Raw genomic sequence first — 15,161 nt, 5'->3', positions numbered from 1 at the left:
TTATACGAATGAAATATACATATACGGATACATATATTTGCATACAAACACACCCATATCTCTATGTATTTGAATCTTGACCATATACTAAATATGTCAGTTTTTTTCAGTATAAACTTTATAATATATTCTAGAAATGTTATTAAGAATGAAGAAAGAAGATTAAAAGAGAGAAAATGCACTGTATTCCAAAACTAAATATTATTAATTTGGCATAACGTTGATTTTCAATGGCAAAAACCTCAGTTACTTTTGTGCCAACCTAAAAACTCAAGAAACTTCAGTCTAATATAATATTACTATACAATGAACATTTTTTTTAGCAGTTACAAATACTTAGTAAGATTATCAATGTCATGCATACAGTTGGGGCTACAATTAGACACACCCTTATTAATGCACATAAATGCTGAAAGAGGAAATCATGCATTATTTTAATTTGTAAAATTTTAAGTTAGCAATTTTCATCTAACTTTTTAGGTCTTCTGAGTCCTGAGTTTTCAAGGTTGCCTTATAGATTGGTTGTTAACACGATGGAGCAAGCAGACTAACCTAAATAGAATTCTGGCTCTGTTATTTAGTACCTGTGTGCCTTTAATTCAGATATGTCTAGTCTCTGAATCTATTTTCCTAGTGGTAAAATACTACCTAACTCTATGTTTATTGAAAGGATTAGAAGAGACATAATATGCCAAGTGCTTTTGCACAGAAAGTTTTACATTTTAAGAGTTAGGTAGATGGTGAGGCATTATTATTATATAAAAAATGAATCAGGCTATAAGACTATTTGGGGCAAAGATGAAAGTAGGGAAAGTGCTACATATGTATTGAAAGCAAAAGCTTGACTTTAGGAGGACTATCAGGTTTTGGGTAAATAAATAAATTCCAAGGCTTGAGTCCACAACCTAAGGTCAAAAGATAGTATAAGGTAGATGTCTGTGACACTGCTTTCCATTAAAATAATTAAGCAGAGATTAACTTGATAGTGATTTAAAAAAAAAAAAACCTAATATTATATTCAAATGCAGTATTTCAGATTATAATGTTAATTTGAAACAGCGGTAGGTCACTGGTCTCATCTAAGGTGTTATCTGATTTTGTTGTCTGTCTCATGACTGAGAAAATTAAGGACACGAAGAGTGAGGTTGCAGTGAAAGTTTAACAAGTGAAAGAAAAAAGCTCTCCTCAGCGGAGAGGGAAACCCAAGTGGGTTGTCATTTTTACAGTTAAATCCAAAAGCTTTTATGAGAAACTCCTCTCATCTCTATAGCTGTTTGTGTAACTTCTCTTATTTATAAATCTGTCTGTGTAACTCCCCATTTACCTATGTAGTTCAGGCACAAAGTGCACTTCTTTTGTTTGTATAATTGTGGGTTTGTTTTAGGTAAGCTCCCCTCCTTCCTGTGTAAGTTCCCATCATATACCTGTCTGAGAAGGGGAGAAAACTTCTTCCTGGGAGCCTGCCAATTACACAAGGAACAAAAGGCTTCTGTGTTGGACCATGCCTGCCTTGCCTGCTTATCTGTGCAGGTGCAGCCTGAGTTTTCCCCAGGCTGCTCTATTTTTGCCTGTAGCTGTGATTTTTCAGGCAGGGTGCTTCTCTGAGGACCAGCCTTAACTGTTTACCTAACTGATGTTTATCCTTTTCTTCTCTCTAAAATTGATTGCTTGCTAAAGATTTCTGCAGAAACTAGCTAAGTTACATGATAGAACTGTATAAGTGAATGTTGCTTTTAAGAGATTAGTAAATGTATTTTTATGAAAAAACATTTGAGTTCTTGTGAAAAACGTATTTTTTATGTCTATTTATTATCCTTTTTATCTAACTATAATTTATGTTTCCCTAATCCTTCAGTAATAATAATTACTTTTTTGCATAAGTAAAATGAAATACTACATCAGAAAAAGACAAAACACAAACCATGTCATCTATAGGCAGAAATTTTGCTTCATCTGTTTCATTTGCACATAAGCAAATGAAAATGTGGGAGAGAAAAATATTGAAAGTTGTGCTAATTTTTTAAAATTTTTATTACAATAATTATTTCAGAGTCCTCTGGTTAAATATACTTGGCTACAAAATTATATTCTTTATTTATTACTCTTCATTTGATAATATGATTAAAGTTTTTCTGCTTAAAGTATTTAACATTTGGAAAACACAGAATTTCAACAAATAAAAATTTTAGAAACTTTTGGTTATAGATAGTATTTCATTTATATCATCTACTCAATGGGATTGTTTAGTGAAAACAGAGTACATACAGCTAACCAACATATTTGGTAACTGCATACCAAGAACTTTCTTCTGGAACAAAACCTTGCAATTTTAGTGCCCTTTTCTTTAATACATAGCAATGAAAGGGAATCTGAGTTGGATTATACAAATAAGTTTATGCAAGCTCACCAAACTGTGGAGGAAAAAAAAAACACAGCATTACTGGCTCCATGAGTGAACTTTCAGATAGAGAATGTCATACTCAATGTAAGAGTATACTTTTATGTTTTCTCTGTAACTTTTCTTCAATTAGTTATTAGACATTTTATACTAGAAATAGTAATATACACAAGCTGTCCGTAGGAGTTTCTATTTCTACAGAGGAAATAAACATGTAAACAGACACAGATTGTAGCATGTTTTAATATTGTATAGACAAATCACTTTAGTGACCCACAAAAGGAAATAACTAACTCGAGAGCCTGAGCAAACTCATCCATCATACATACATAAATAATCCATATGTACATCCACACATGGTTACAATTACTGCCTATTGATTTACTGCTTCCAAATATTTATCTTTAGCCAAGACTCTTCCTGAGTTCAAGATCCAAATATTTAACTATATACTTGCAGTTCCATGTAGATGTCCCCTGGGCAAAACTCAAATTATTCAAAAGTTTTTCTGTACAAGGCAAGAAGACTTATTTAATTGCTGAAATAGGAAAAAAACAAATGGATGGCTTTTATAGTTGTTCTGTCAAACATATGAGCTATCCATGGTCTCCATCCTGGTTTCAAATGGAAGATATTCCCTGTCTGGGCTTTTGTACACAAGATGGGCACCCAGCAAAGGACAGATAGTGATGACCTTCTTATGCTAGGACTTGGGTGCTTGGAGATCCAAGTTTATTTTGGATTTGTTCTTACAGAAAAAAGGAGACTTGGGCAGTAAGTTTGATACCACAGCAAAATCTGAAGGAGCTTACCCAACTTATGTATTCTCCTTACCCCTTGGTTGGGACTCAGGGTTCCTTTGTGTACTCACGGTCATCAGCTCCAGGTCCTGCCTAACAGAGTATGTGTATCTTTTTCCTGGATCCTTGTCTCCCTAGAAAATATCTTCTAAGTGGGAGCTTATTTTTCATTGACTTATTTCTACTTACAACGCAGTCTAGGGAGTGAAAATTAATATTTTATTGGTCCAACTATTTTTATCTGACTTAGAGTGACAGGTAATTTAAGGTTAAAAATATGTTTCTCTGACCAGATCAAGCTATTTGTCTCAAGTTCACACACTGTTTAATCATAAAAATTCTATCTGAATATTAATTATCATGATCCACCTGTGCTTTAAGCATATTTTTTCTTCTTTTTATATCTTTGAATTTTCAAAAGAAATACATCCTTATTTTTAAAAACTCATTCATTTCAACCTTTTTAAATTTCCCATCTCTTACAGTGTTTCTTCCATCTTTTATTTTAAAGAGACCTCCAATTTTCTATAACCTTTCAGGACATAACATAATTCTAGTTATTACATTAGAAATGTCATCATTTATGCAAACAAATCAGAGCCAATGGTAATATCTAGCAACTGTGCAAAATTACCTTACATAAAGCAAGAAACATCTAAGAGATGAATTTTTTGAAAAGAGATAGAGGAGAATAGAGGTCAGCCTTGGAAAATTGGAGAACTGAATTTTACAGATCCTGGCAGAGGAAAGATCAAAGGAAGCTTGGGGATGATATTCTAGCTTTAAAGAATAACGTGGAGACTTAGAACACATGGATGATAGCGACTGAATTTATGACATGGAGTTAGAAATGGGAGAAGTGAAAGGATATACTACCTACTTTCTGCTTTGGAAATTTAGACCACTTTTTTTTCCTTCAACTTTTATTAAGTTTGTAGGTACATGTGCAGGATGTGCAGGTTTGTTACATAGGTAAATGTGGATGTTGGTGGTTTGCTGCACAGATCAACCTAACATCTACATATTAAGCCCAGCACCTTTTAGCTGTTCTTCCTGATGCTCTCCCTCCCTCAACCCTACCCCTGACAGGCCCTAGTATATGTTATTCCCACTCATGTGTCCATGTGTTCTCATTGTTCAGTTCTCACTTAGAAGTGAGAACACGTGGTGTTTAGTTTTCTGTTCTTGTTTTGGTTTGCTAAGGATGATGGCTTCCAGCTCCATCCATGTCCCCTCAAAGGACATGATCTCCTTCCTTTTTATGGTTGGATAGCATTCCATGGTGTACATGTACCACACTTTCTTTATCCAGTCTATCATTAATAGGCGTTTGGGTTGATTCCATGTCTTTGCTATTGTGAATAATGCTGCAATGAACATATGCATGCATGTATCTTTATAATAGAAGGATTTATATTCCTTTAGGTATATAACCAGGAATGGGATTGCTAGGTCAAATGGTATTTCTGCCTCTAGATCTTTGAGGAACTGCCACACTGTCTTCCACAATGGTCAATCGAATTTACAGTCCCATCAACAGTATAAAGCAATCTTTTTTCTCTGCAACCTTGCCAGCATCTATTGTTTCTGGAATAATTGCTATTCTATTGGGCTGGTGCTATTACTTATAATGGCAAAAACCACAATTACTTTAGCACCAAAATAATGACTGGTGTGAGATGGTGTCTCATTGTGGTTTTGATTTGCATTTCTCTAATGATCAGTGATGCTGAGCCTTTTATCACATGTTTGTTGACTGCATAAATGTCTTATATTTAGAAGTGTCTATTAATGTCCTTTGCCCAATTTTTAAAGGGATCGTTTAGGTTTTTTTTTTTTTTTTGTAAATTTGTTTAAATATCTTGTAGACCCTGGATATTATGCCTTTGTCAGATGAATAGATTGCAAAAATTTTCTCTCATTCTGTAGGTTGTTGTCAATCTGATGATATTTTCCTTTGCTGTGAAGCAGCTCTTTAGTTTAATTAGATCCCATTTGTCAATTTTTGCTTTTGTTGCAATTGCTTTTGGCGTATTTGTCATGAAATCTTTGCCTGTGCCTATGTCCTGAATGGTATCATCTAGATTTTCTTGTAGAGTTTTTATAGTTTTGGGTTTTACTTTAAGTCTTTAATTAATCTGAGTTAATTTTTGTATAAGGTGTAAGGAAGGGGTCCAGTTTTAGTTTTCAGCATGTGGTTAGCCAGCTCTCCCAGCACCATTTATTAAATAAGGAATTATTTCCCCATTGTTTGTTTTTGTCAGGTTTGTTGAAAATAAGACAGTTATAGGTGTGTAATCTTATTTCTGGGTTTTCTATTCTGTTACATTGGTCTATCTGTCTGTTTATGTATCAGTAACATGCTATTTTGGTTGATGGAGCCTTAGTTTGAAGTCAAGTTGCATGATATCTTTAGCTTTTGTTCTTTTTACTTAGGTTTGTCTTGGCTATTTGGGCTCTTTTTTGATTTTATATGAATTTTAAAATAGTTTATTCTAATTCTGTGAAGAATGTCAATTGTAGTTTAATGGGACTAGCACTGAATCTAGACCATTTTTATCTAAGATTCCTTTAGTCAGTTTATTAGTGTGAATTGCGCGTGGAAAATACTCCTGTCTATATCTTAACAATTCCTTGCCACCCAAAATAGCCTGCAACTTCCATCTACCTCCTAGGTTCAGATTCAGATGTAATGGTAGTTGTCAAAGCGAGTGAGGAGTAGTGACTTGATATACCCAATTGCCATCCCAACAGAGTCACCTGCCAATGTCTGGAGGTATTTTTGGTTGTAACACTAGTGGATGCTACTGGCGTTTGGTGGTTAGAATCCAGGGATGCTACTAAACGTGCTAAAATGCACAGGACAACTCTCACTCCTTACCCTAACGAAGAATCATCTGGTACAAAATGTCAGTCGGGTTTGAGAAACCCTGAAACAGAGTGTTATAAAATACTTGTGTTTATTTGTTATTTGCAAGACTGTGTTTTCCAGTACATTGTCTTATTTTAACCCGTGACATCGCAGTGATCTAGATTTTATCCCCATTTTGCAGATTTGAAAAATGAGGTTGAGATTGTGTTCAGAATTGCCTAATTTTCCATGACTCTTAACAACAGGTAGCACTTTTGAGGTCTTGACTTTTAAGAGTAAGACTCTATACTGAATTGTCTTTCCTTTTATCTCAGTAGGTGAGTCACTTCTGAAATGTATATCCACATAAATTGCACCATACCAATGTGATGAGTTTTCACCCAAATATACATTTCTAGAAACTCCTGGTTTAATTGTAGGATCCATTTTGAAATAAAGATATATGTGTTATATTTAAATATTTATTATTTTTTTTTTCCTCTCCAGTATTTACTTACCTCCTTTTATATAATTCAGGTGAATGGTCCTGAATTATCTCAACTGCTCTAACCATATACCTGAGAGACATCCTAAATATCTTGCTTATTTCTACTACTCTTTCCCCTAAAATCAATCATCATCAAAGCCTGCCAATTCTATCTCCTAAACATGACTTACGTTGTTTACCTCCCCTCTATTCTCATCATTACTGCCCTGGTTCAGGTTTATCACCTTCTATTTGCAATACTGATGCATTTATTCTTTCATTAAATTACTCTTGTGTTTATGTATCCATTTATTCAATAATATCACAAATAATAAGTGAGTATAAATTCTATGTTCTAGCTTGCTAGAACATAGAATTTATGTGGGATAAAATCAAAACACAATTATTATCCAAAAAGAACATTTAGTACAATGGAAAGAAAAAGGTCCTGAAAGATACAATTATAAATTTGCTCATAATGACAAAAATAGGCTATGCCAGCTCCTCAGAAAGCACATAGAAACACAAAAATTAGACTAAAAGCCAGGCCAACATATCTAGAAGAAGCAGTGACTGAAATGAAACCTATAGAATCATTAGGAGAGGTAAAAGATAGGGGATTGTAGATTCCATTACTGGTTACAACACTTTCTTCACTATACTCACACTTTTAACTATATGTGTTTGAAGTCCCACCCACAAAAGAGGGAGAACATATTTCCCATCTTTTTTACTCTGAACAGACCCATGTCATTCAGTTTGGCCAATTATTAGTCAGATCTCTGCCCTCACCTCTCCTCTCCAGACATTCTGTGCCTTCCACCTCTCCTTTCCAGACACCTGCTCCCCACCTCCACCACAAATTACTCTTGTATTTATGTATCCATTTATTCCATAATTTCCCAAACAATTAGTGAGTATGCATCCTATGTTCTAGGTTGCTGAGTGGGATAAAATCAAAACACAATCATTACCCTAAAAGAACATTTAGTACAATGGAAAGAAAAAATAAAGGTCCTGGAAAATACAATTATTAATTTGCTCATCATGACAAAAATAGGCTGTGCCAGCTCTTCGGTGATAGTTGTCTAGTTTTGTGACTAGACATTAAGAGATCTTGCATATTTTCACATTTCCTCTTGCACCTCTACCATCACCATGGAAAGAACATGCCCAGGATAGCCCACAAGCTCCAAGGGTAAGATGACAGACACATGGAACACAGCTCGGCCTAAATAAGCTGACTAGCCCACTGATTCCAAGCTGTGTACATAGATATGACTCACATTTTATGGTTGGTCAATAAGAAGCTTTGCAAAGCAGAAACTTTGGTGATGAAGATGGCATTTTAGGCAAAGAGAAGAAAATGAGTACAGGATTAAAAGACACTTGAGAAACTACAGTTCTTCAGATAGAGTGGGGCATAAAGCTGGAATATTAGCTAGAAGTAATCTAGAACAAATAATGTGGGATAGATAATGCAGGGCATTGTATGTCACACAAAAGATTTAAGAGTTCTTCTTGAAGGATGTAGACGAATAAGCAGAGAGCATTAAGCAAGAGGAGATGTAAAGAGATGTTCATTTTAGAAGTCATGCTGACTGACTGTAGAATGGGAAATGGGTTGAAGAATGTGATTCAACTTTAGGATGATCAGTTAGGAGCTGGAAATGCTAAAAAAAAAAAAAACCCGCTAAACTAAGGTAGTGGCAATGGGTACAGAATGGAGGTAAGAAATTCAAAGAATGCTATGGGGTACATACATATTAACACTGCTAATCACTTTTTTTGTATGCTCTAGGGCTGCAACAAATATGGGTTAGGGAGATCTCAGTCTGTACTTTAAGTTAGGCAACTGAATATATATAACCTTAGTAGCACCATTCACTGGGTTTTGTTTTGTGCTCCTTTTGGGAGGAGATAAGGAAGAAAAATAATTCATATAAAGATATCTTGCATTTCAATGTCTATGAGATAGTAAGATGTAGGTATTCAGTAGAAAGTTGAAAATTTGAGTCTGCTACTTAGAAATAAGGCCTATTTTAAACTAGATACTTGTCAGATGGTTGAGAGAAACATAAATAAAGAGTCAAGAAAAGATAGCATCAAGATTTAAGGAAGCAGTTGGGGCACAAACAGAGATAAAGTGAATAGGCTTATAAGGAACTGTCAGAGAGAAAAAAGGAGAAATGAGATAAAGTGGAACAACAGGATGGACATAGAAGACACACGTGTAGTGATTATTTTGTAACCGGCAGTATTCTAAACAATTTACATATATACACAATTTAATCATTACAACAATCTTGTGAAGTAAATATAATTATTATCACCATATTACAGACTGGAAAATAAGGCACAGAGAGGCTAGGTAAAGTTCTCAAAGTCTCACAGCTATTTGATGGTAGACATGAGATTGAGAGCCTGAGTTGAGGCTCTTAATCACCAGCTGGACAAGGGAAGAAACAAGTTTGAGGTAAAGGAGTGGCTATCAGCATTAATTCCTACATGGTGAATAAAGATCTGAAAGAAGCTCATTGGTTTCAGCAACAAGGAAGACATTAATAACTTTTATGAAAATAGTTTTAATGGGGAGATGAAGATAGAAAGTTGCCAACTGATAAGGTTTGGCTGTTTGTCCCCACCCAAATCTCATGTTGAATTATAATTCCCAGTGTTAGAGATTGGACATGGTGGGAGGTGATTGGATCATGTGGGTGGTTTGTAATGGTTTAGCACTATCCCCCTAGTGCTATCTCATTGTAGAGATCTCAGGAGATCTGGTTTGAAAGTGTGTAGTGCCTCTCCCTCACCCTCTCTCTCTGTATTGCTGACCATATGAATATATGCCTGCTTCCCTTTTGCCTCTTGCCATGATTGTAAGTTTCCTGAGGCCTCCCTAACCATGCCTCTTGTATAGCCTGCAGAACAGCTAGTCAGTTTCACCTGTTTTCTTTATAAATTGCCTAGTCTCAGGTAATTGTTTATAGCAGTGCAAGAACAGACTAATACACCAACTGAGATTTTCCATGGCAACTTTCCTGACTTGGGATCCCCCAGCCTTTCTATTCAGGTTGGCATTTTCTAGAAGCAGGGTCTGAGACCATATTTAGGATGCAAGATGTTTATCAGGGATCCACTGTGAAAGGAAGATGGAAGAACTGGATAGGGGAAAAAAGATGTCAAACCAGGATGGAGACCTGAAAAAGTTTCAGTCAATCTGATAGGGAGATCTAGGGTGATGAATGCTATTAAAGTTGCTCTATACTGGGTTAAAATGCCTTGGTTTTATAACCACTCTTGGCTGTCACTGGATGTCAGCTTCTCCAGGAATGGTGTGACCATGGATGAAGGAAGCTGTTGTAGCTCAAACAAATAGCTAGAAACCATCTGCTGACCAAACTACCTGCAGAAATCCTTTGAGAGGGTATTGTAGAAGCTGTTTCATTTCTACCACACCTTGCAACAATTGTTTAAGCTTCTATTTCTTTATATTAAAACTTAATAGTAGGATAATTAAAAGTGACTTTTTTCTTCGACTGACAAATAGATGTAAGCAACCTGTTTATTATATATTAATTATTTCCTTGATGTCTGTCTTATTAATAGATCAGTAGCATCCTGAGGTTATAGGATCTATATTTTCACATTTCTTTCAGCATCTAACAGAACATATGACTAATAATAAAATGTGTTAATAATTGAATAAGAGGGGCATATGAAATAGACCTCAAATGATGATTAAAAGTTTGCCAGTCAGAGCATAGGCATAAAGGCTAAATATCTTTTGTGCTAATTAATTGCAGTCACTAAACTATTTTCTTTTGTGTTTTTAAGATATATAAATGAATAGTTTACATTTATTCATGGCATTGTTAAAGCTTAATTATCTTCCCAAGCAGACATCTCTTCAAAAGCAGTTGAGAGAATAAGTAAAATAAATTTTATTATTTTCAGATAATTTATTTAAATGTAAATGCTTCAGTATGTAAACTATTTTCAATGGTTATTTTTGAAAAATCTAAATTGCATTTCTAAATTTTATAAGTTTAAACTCAAAAGACTGGAAAATAAAAACATTTTCTTTGAAGTTTTTAAAATATAAAAATATTTTCTATTTGTAATTAATAAGAAGTTATACATTTTTCTACCTAATTTTTGTGGATTTTACTATATGCTAGGCTATATTTCTGTTCCTCTTCTGTAAATGTGATAATTTATATATTTTATAAAAATTAAATTAAATAGCATATTTAAAGTACTTTGGTATAATGGATTCTAAAGTATGTCTCAGTGTTGTATTTGTTAATTATCTTTTTATTTAGCAAAGGAATTGCCATTCCATCTCCATATTTTTAGCACCAAACATAGTATTTGACTCAGAATATGCATTAAGTAAATGTTAGTTTATTTAAAGTGAATAAAAAATCAATAAAATAGTTTCAAAATTATGATAAGAATTTTAAACAATTAGAAATCAAAGAAAAAACCAGTCTTGAGAATGTAAATTAAGCATTTAAGACTTCTATTGCATTGTTTTCTTCAAATACTAGCTCACAAATGATATTTGTCTATCATCCAAACAGATTTTCATTTTAAAGTCTGAATGATGACTTGGAAAGGGAACCTGAGATATTACTTACTTTTCACTTAAAGTTGAAAATATAAAGATGTTCAACTAATTTGTTGTAGATTGAGAGTAGGAAATTTAATCTTCAAATATTAAATTCACAACCACTATTTCCTAGGCAAAAACATTAATCGTCAGGTTACTATTGTTTCTATCATCTACTCTTCTAGAATTGTAAAGAAAAAAGTATGAAATAGATTCCATTGCACAAGTCAAGTTATCTTTATGTTTTCATATTCAGCAAATATTTATTTGATGGCTCTGCAATGTGTGAAAGAAAGTTCTTTGTTAATGTGATTAATCCAATAAATCAATAAAACTATTTTCATAATGAGTCTATTGATATAGTAAAATATAGTCAGCTCCTAAAGCTGTTCAATTTACAGTTTACCCAACTGCTTGCCTAAAATACAAACTCCTCTTATCATCCAAAGCCTGGGCAGCCTCCACTGCCAATGTCAAGTTTTGTTTAATACAAGGTGACTAGGATGTTGAAAATTAAGATTTTAGTGCTGGCATCACCTCTAACTTAAGCCACATTATATGCTAGAGATTGAAGTCTCTTTGTATATCAGACAAGGGTCTACATATGTGATTTCTAAGTTCTGTTCTTACTTTAAAAGTTGCATGCATGTAAACATAAGACCTAACACCATAAAAACCCTAGAAGAAAACCTAGGCAAAACCATTCAGGACATAGGCATAGACAAGGACTTCATGACTAAAACACCAAAAGCATTGGCAACAAAAGCCAAAATAGAAAAATGGAATCTAATTAAACTTGAGAGGTTCTGTAAAGCAAAAGAAACATCAGTAGAGTGAACCGGAACCAACAGAATGTTGGGAAGAAATTTTTGCAAACTACCCATCTGACAAAGGGATAATATTCAGAATCTGCAAAGAACTAAAGGATATTTACCAGAAGAAAACAAACAAACCCATTCAAAAGTGGGCGAAGGATATGAACAGACATTTTTCAAAAGAAGACATATATGAGGCCAACAAACATATGAAAAAATGCTCATCATCACTGGTCATTAGAGAAATGCAAATCAAATGAGATACCATCTCATGCCAGTTAGAATGGGGATCATTTAAAAATCTGGAGACAACAGATGCTGGAGAGGATGAGGAGAAATAGGAACACTTTTACGCTGTTGATGGGAGTGTAAATTAGTTCAACCATTGTGGAAGACAGTGTGGCAATTCCTCAAGGACCTAGAAATAGAAATTCCATTTAACCCAGCAATCCCATTAAAGGATATATATCCAAAGGATTATAAATCATTCCATTATAAAGACACAGCACATATATGTTAATTGAGGCACTGTTTGCAATAGCAAAGACCTGGAACCAACCCAAATGGCCATCGACGATAGACTGGACTAGGAAAATGTGGCACATATACACCATGGAATACTATGCAGCCATAAAAAATGATGGGTTCATGTCCTTTATAGGGACATGGATGAAACTGGAAAACATCATTCTCAGCAAACTGACACAAGAACAGAAAATCAAACACTGCATGTTCTTACTCATAGGTGGGTGTTGAACAATGAGAACACATGAGCACAGGGAGGAGTGCATCATACACTGGGGTCTGTTGGTGGGGACTAGGGGAGGGACATGGAGGGTAGGGAGATTGGGGAGGGATAACGTCGGGAGAAATGCCAGATATAGTTGAAGGGGAGATGGAGGCAGCAAACCACATTGCCATGTATCTATGCAACAATCCTACATGATCTGCACATGTACCCCAGAACCTAAAGTACAATTAAAAAAATATATGTATATATATAATTAATTAAGTTAAAAAATGTTAAAAACTAGCTGGAGGTGGAGGCAGGAGGATTGCTTGAGTTTGGGAGTTTGGGGTTGCAGTGAGCAATGATCACACCACTGCACTCCAGCCTGGGCAACAGAGTGAGACTTTGTCTTAAAAATAAAATAAAATAAAACAAATCTTACTATATATAAAATAAATTATATAAAATCTATAATAAGAAAAAAAAGTTGCATGAAACTGCAGAGTGTTTTTACTTATCATTTCCTTGCTGATTTCCTACAGCATTTCATACCCACTGCCATACAGTCTGGTGCTTGGAAAACAATATATTTAACTTTGTATGGCTTTCTCTTTGTTTATTGCTTGTGTACATGTCTTATTTTCTAAACCAAATTGCAAATTCTTCAAGGAAAGTCTTGTACTTAATTTTCACCATTTTCTCTCTCACTTAGAACAATATTTAAAATACATTTGATACTTCTGGGTTTATTTAATAAGGCCATTGTTCAAAAATTTAAACCTAGAAAAATAGATAATACTTATTAGTAATATTCTATAAAGGGACCTGTTGCTTTACCAAATAAATAGTATTTGAGAAATGTACAGAATTGTCAAAACTTTTCATTGCTTTCTCCCAGTAAACAGATGTGACCAGAGGAGCTTCCTAAATACAGTATATCAGAAACACATCTCTGCCTTTTCTCTTTAGGAGCTACCTTCATTTACAACTATCCTCAAGGAAATAAATACTAAAATCTGGCTTACCTGTTCAGAAGTTACCAACTCCTGCCAGAGGAAAAAAGAAAAAAAAATAGAGAAAATGGCAGTTTGATTGGAAGTGATATGTGAGTGTTATCTTTTTCATTTCACCTCTTCTTCCCCTATAAATTAATCTGGAATAGTTCTTCTCATTCTGAATATATCTTTCTCTCCTACCTTTTCTCCCATCCTTGCATAAGGCTCTGGAAATGATTTTCAATGTGCAATTGGAATGGTGCTCCAGAGCTTATGGTCTTATTCAATCCTCCTAAGAAGCTTGTGAAATAAATATAGAATTTAGCATCTGAATGTTACACAAAGTAAAGAAATTGAATGTTAGAGTGACAGAGTTGAGATCAGAATCCAGGCCAGGTGGAGTGGATCATGCTGGTATTCCCAGACTTTGGGAAGCCAAGGGGGGGCTGGAGGATCACTTGAACCCAGGAATTCATGGTTCAAGGCTGCAGTGAACTCTGATTGTGCTACTGCATGCCAGCCTGGGTGATAGAGCAAGACCAGTCCCTAAAAAATAAAAATAAATAAAAAATGTAAAAATCCAGAAATTCCAAAGAAAATTTCTTGAAGTAACTATGTAAAACCAGATGCCAAATAATAGTAACATAATCTTTCTTCCCTACTTGATGCTTTTGAATTACCTTTACTTTTTTGTTCTAAAATACCTTTCCCATTATACTCAGGTTGTTTAAATATAAGATAGTAAATAAGAGATACTAAACATCTGAAGATATAAGACATAAGACATGGAGCAATCTTTTTAAAAAGTCATTGTCCTCTATTTGAATAAAACATGTAAAATATATTCTATTATAATATAAACAATAACTTGATAAAGCATATTTGTAAATTTCACTGATATGAGCATTTTCGAACTTGCTAAAATTTAAAGGGAAACTATTTTGAAAGGTTGTATCAATTTTCTCTCTTGCTTCTATTTTGATAGATTTTCAGGAGTTTTGTCCCAGAACTAGTACAAGAGAATGGTGAACTCCCATCTCTTTTACAGTTCTGACCTGGACTTTTTAAAGTATCAGATTTTCCTTTTAAACACTCTACAATTAATCAAGTATAACCAATTTAATTTTAAAGAATATATGCCAAATATTTTTCATAATTTGTGAAGCTTTCCTTATAGCCAGTTGAACTATGATCTTCAAACTGTTTGACTTTGCTTTTTTATTCTGCTTGTAAGAGCCTGCAGGTAAGTACTGATCCATTTCAATTAATATCTAATGATGATGAGCTAAAGACAAAATCCCAGCTAACAGATCCCATCTGTGGTTATGCATAAAATAACTGCTTCTGGCAAGTGACACTATATGCAAATCAAAAATCTGAATGCTGCAGAAGTTACATAATATATTCATATATGCCTAAAATAGAAATTTCCCCACACCATCTTCCATTTCTGTAATCCTCATGAACCCT

At 34.3% G+C, this 15,161-nt stretch overlaps 1 long non-coding RNA gene across 1 annotated transcript in view; it reads left to right on the top strand.

Moving 5' to 3' along the window:
- Positions 1–14,559, top strand: part of LOC105728922 (uncharacterized) — a 41,230-nt gene extending 26,671 nt beyond the window's left edge. The window contains exon 3 of the long non-coding RNA XR_001110155.2: positions 13,666–14,559. This is a non-coding gene — a long non-coding RNA (uncharacterized LOC105728922). The remainder of the gene's footprint in view (positions 1–13,665) is intronic.
- The last annotated feature ends 602 nt before the right edge of the window (positions 14,560–15,161 follow it).

This window comes from Aotus nancymaae, unplaced genomic scaffold, assembly GCF_030222135.1.
Source record: "Aotus nancymaae isolate 86718 unplaced genomic scaffold, 86718_ANA_hifiasm-v0.15.2.pri h1tg000016l, whole genome shotgun sequence".
In the NCBI taxonomy this organism is placed as follows: domain Eukaryota; kingdom Metazoa; phylum Chordata; class Mammalia; order Primates; family Aotidae; genus Aotus; species Aotus nancymaae.
This window is presented reverse-complemented; position numbering and strand designations above follow the sequence as displayed.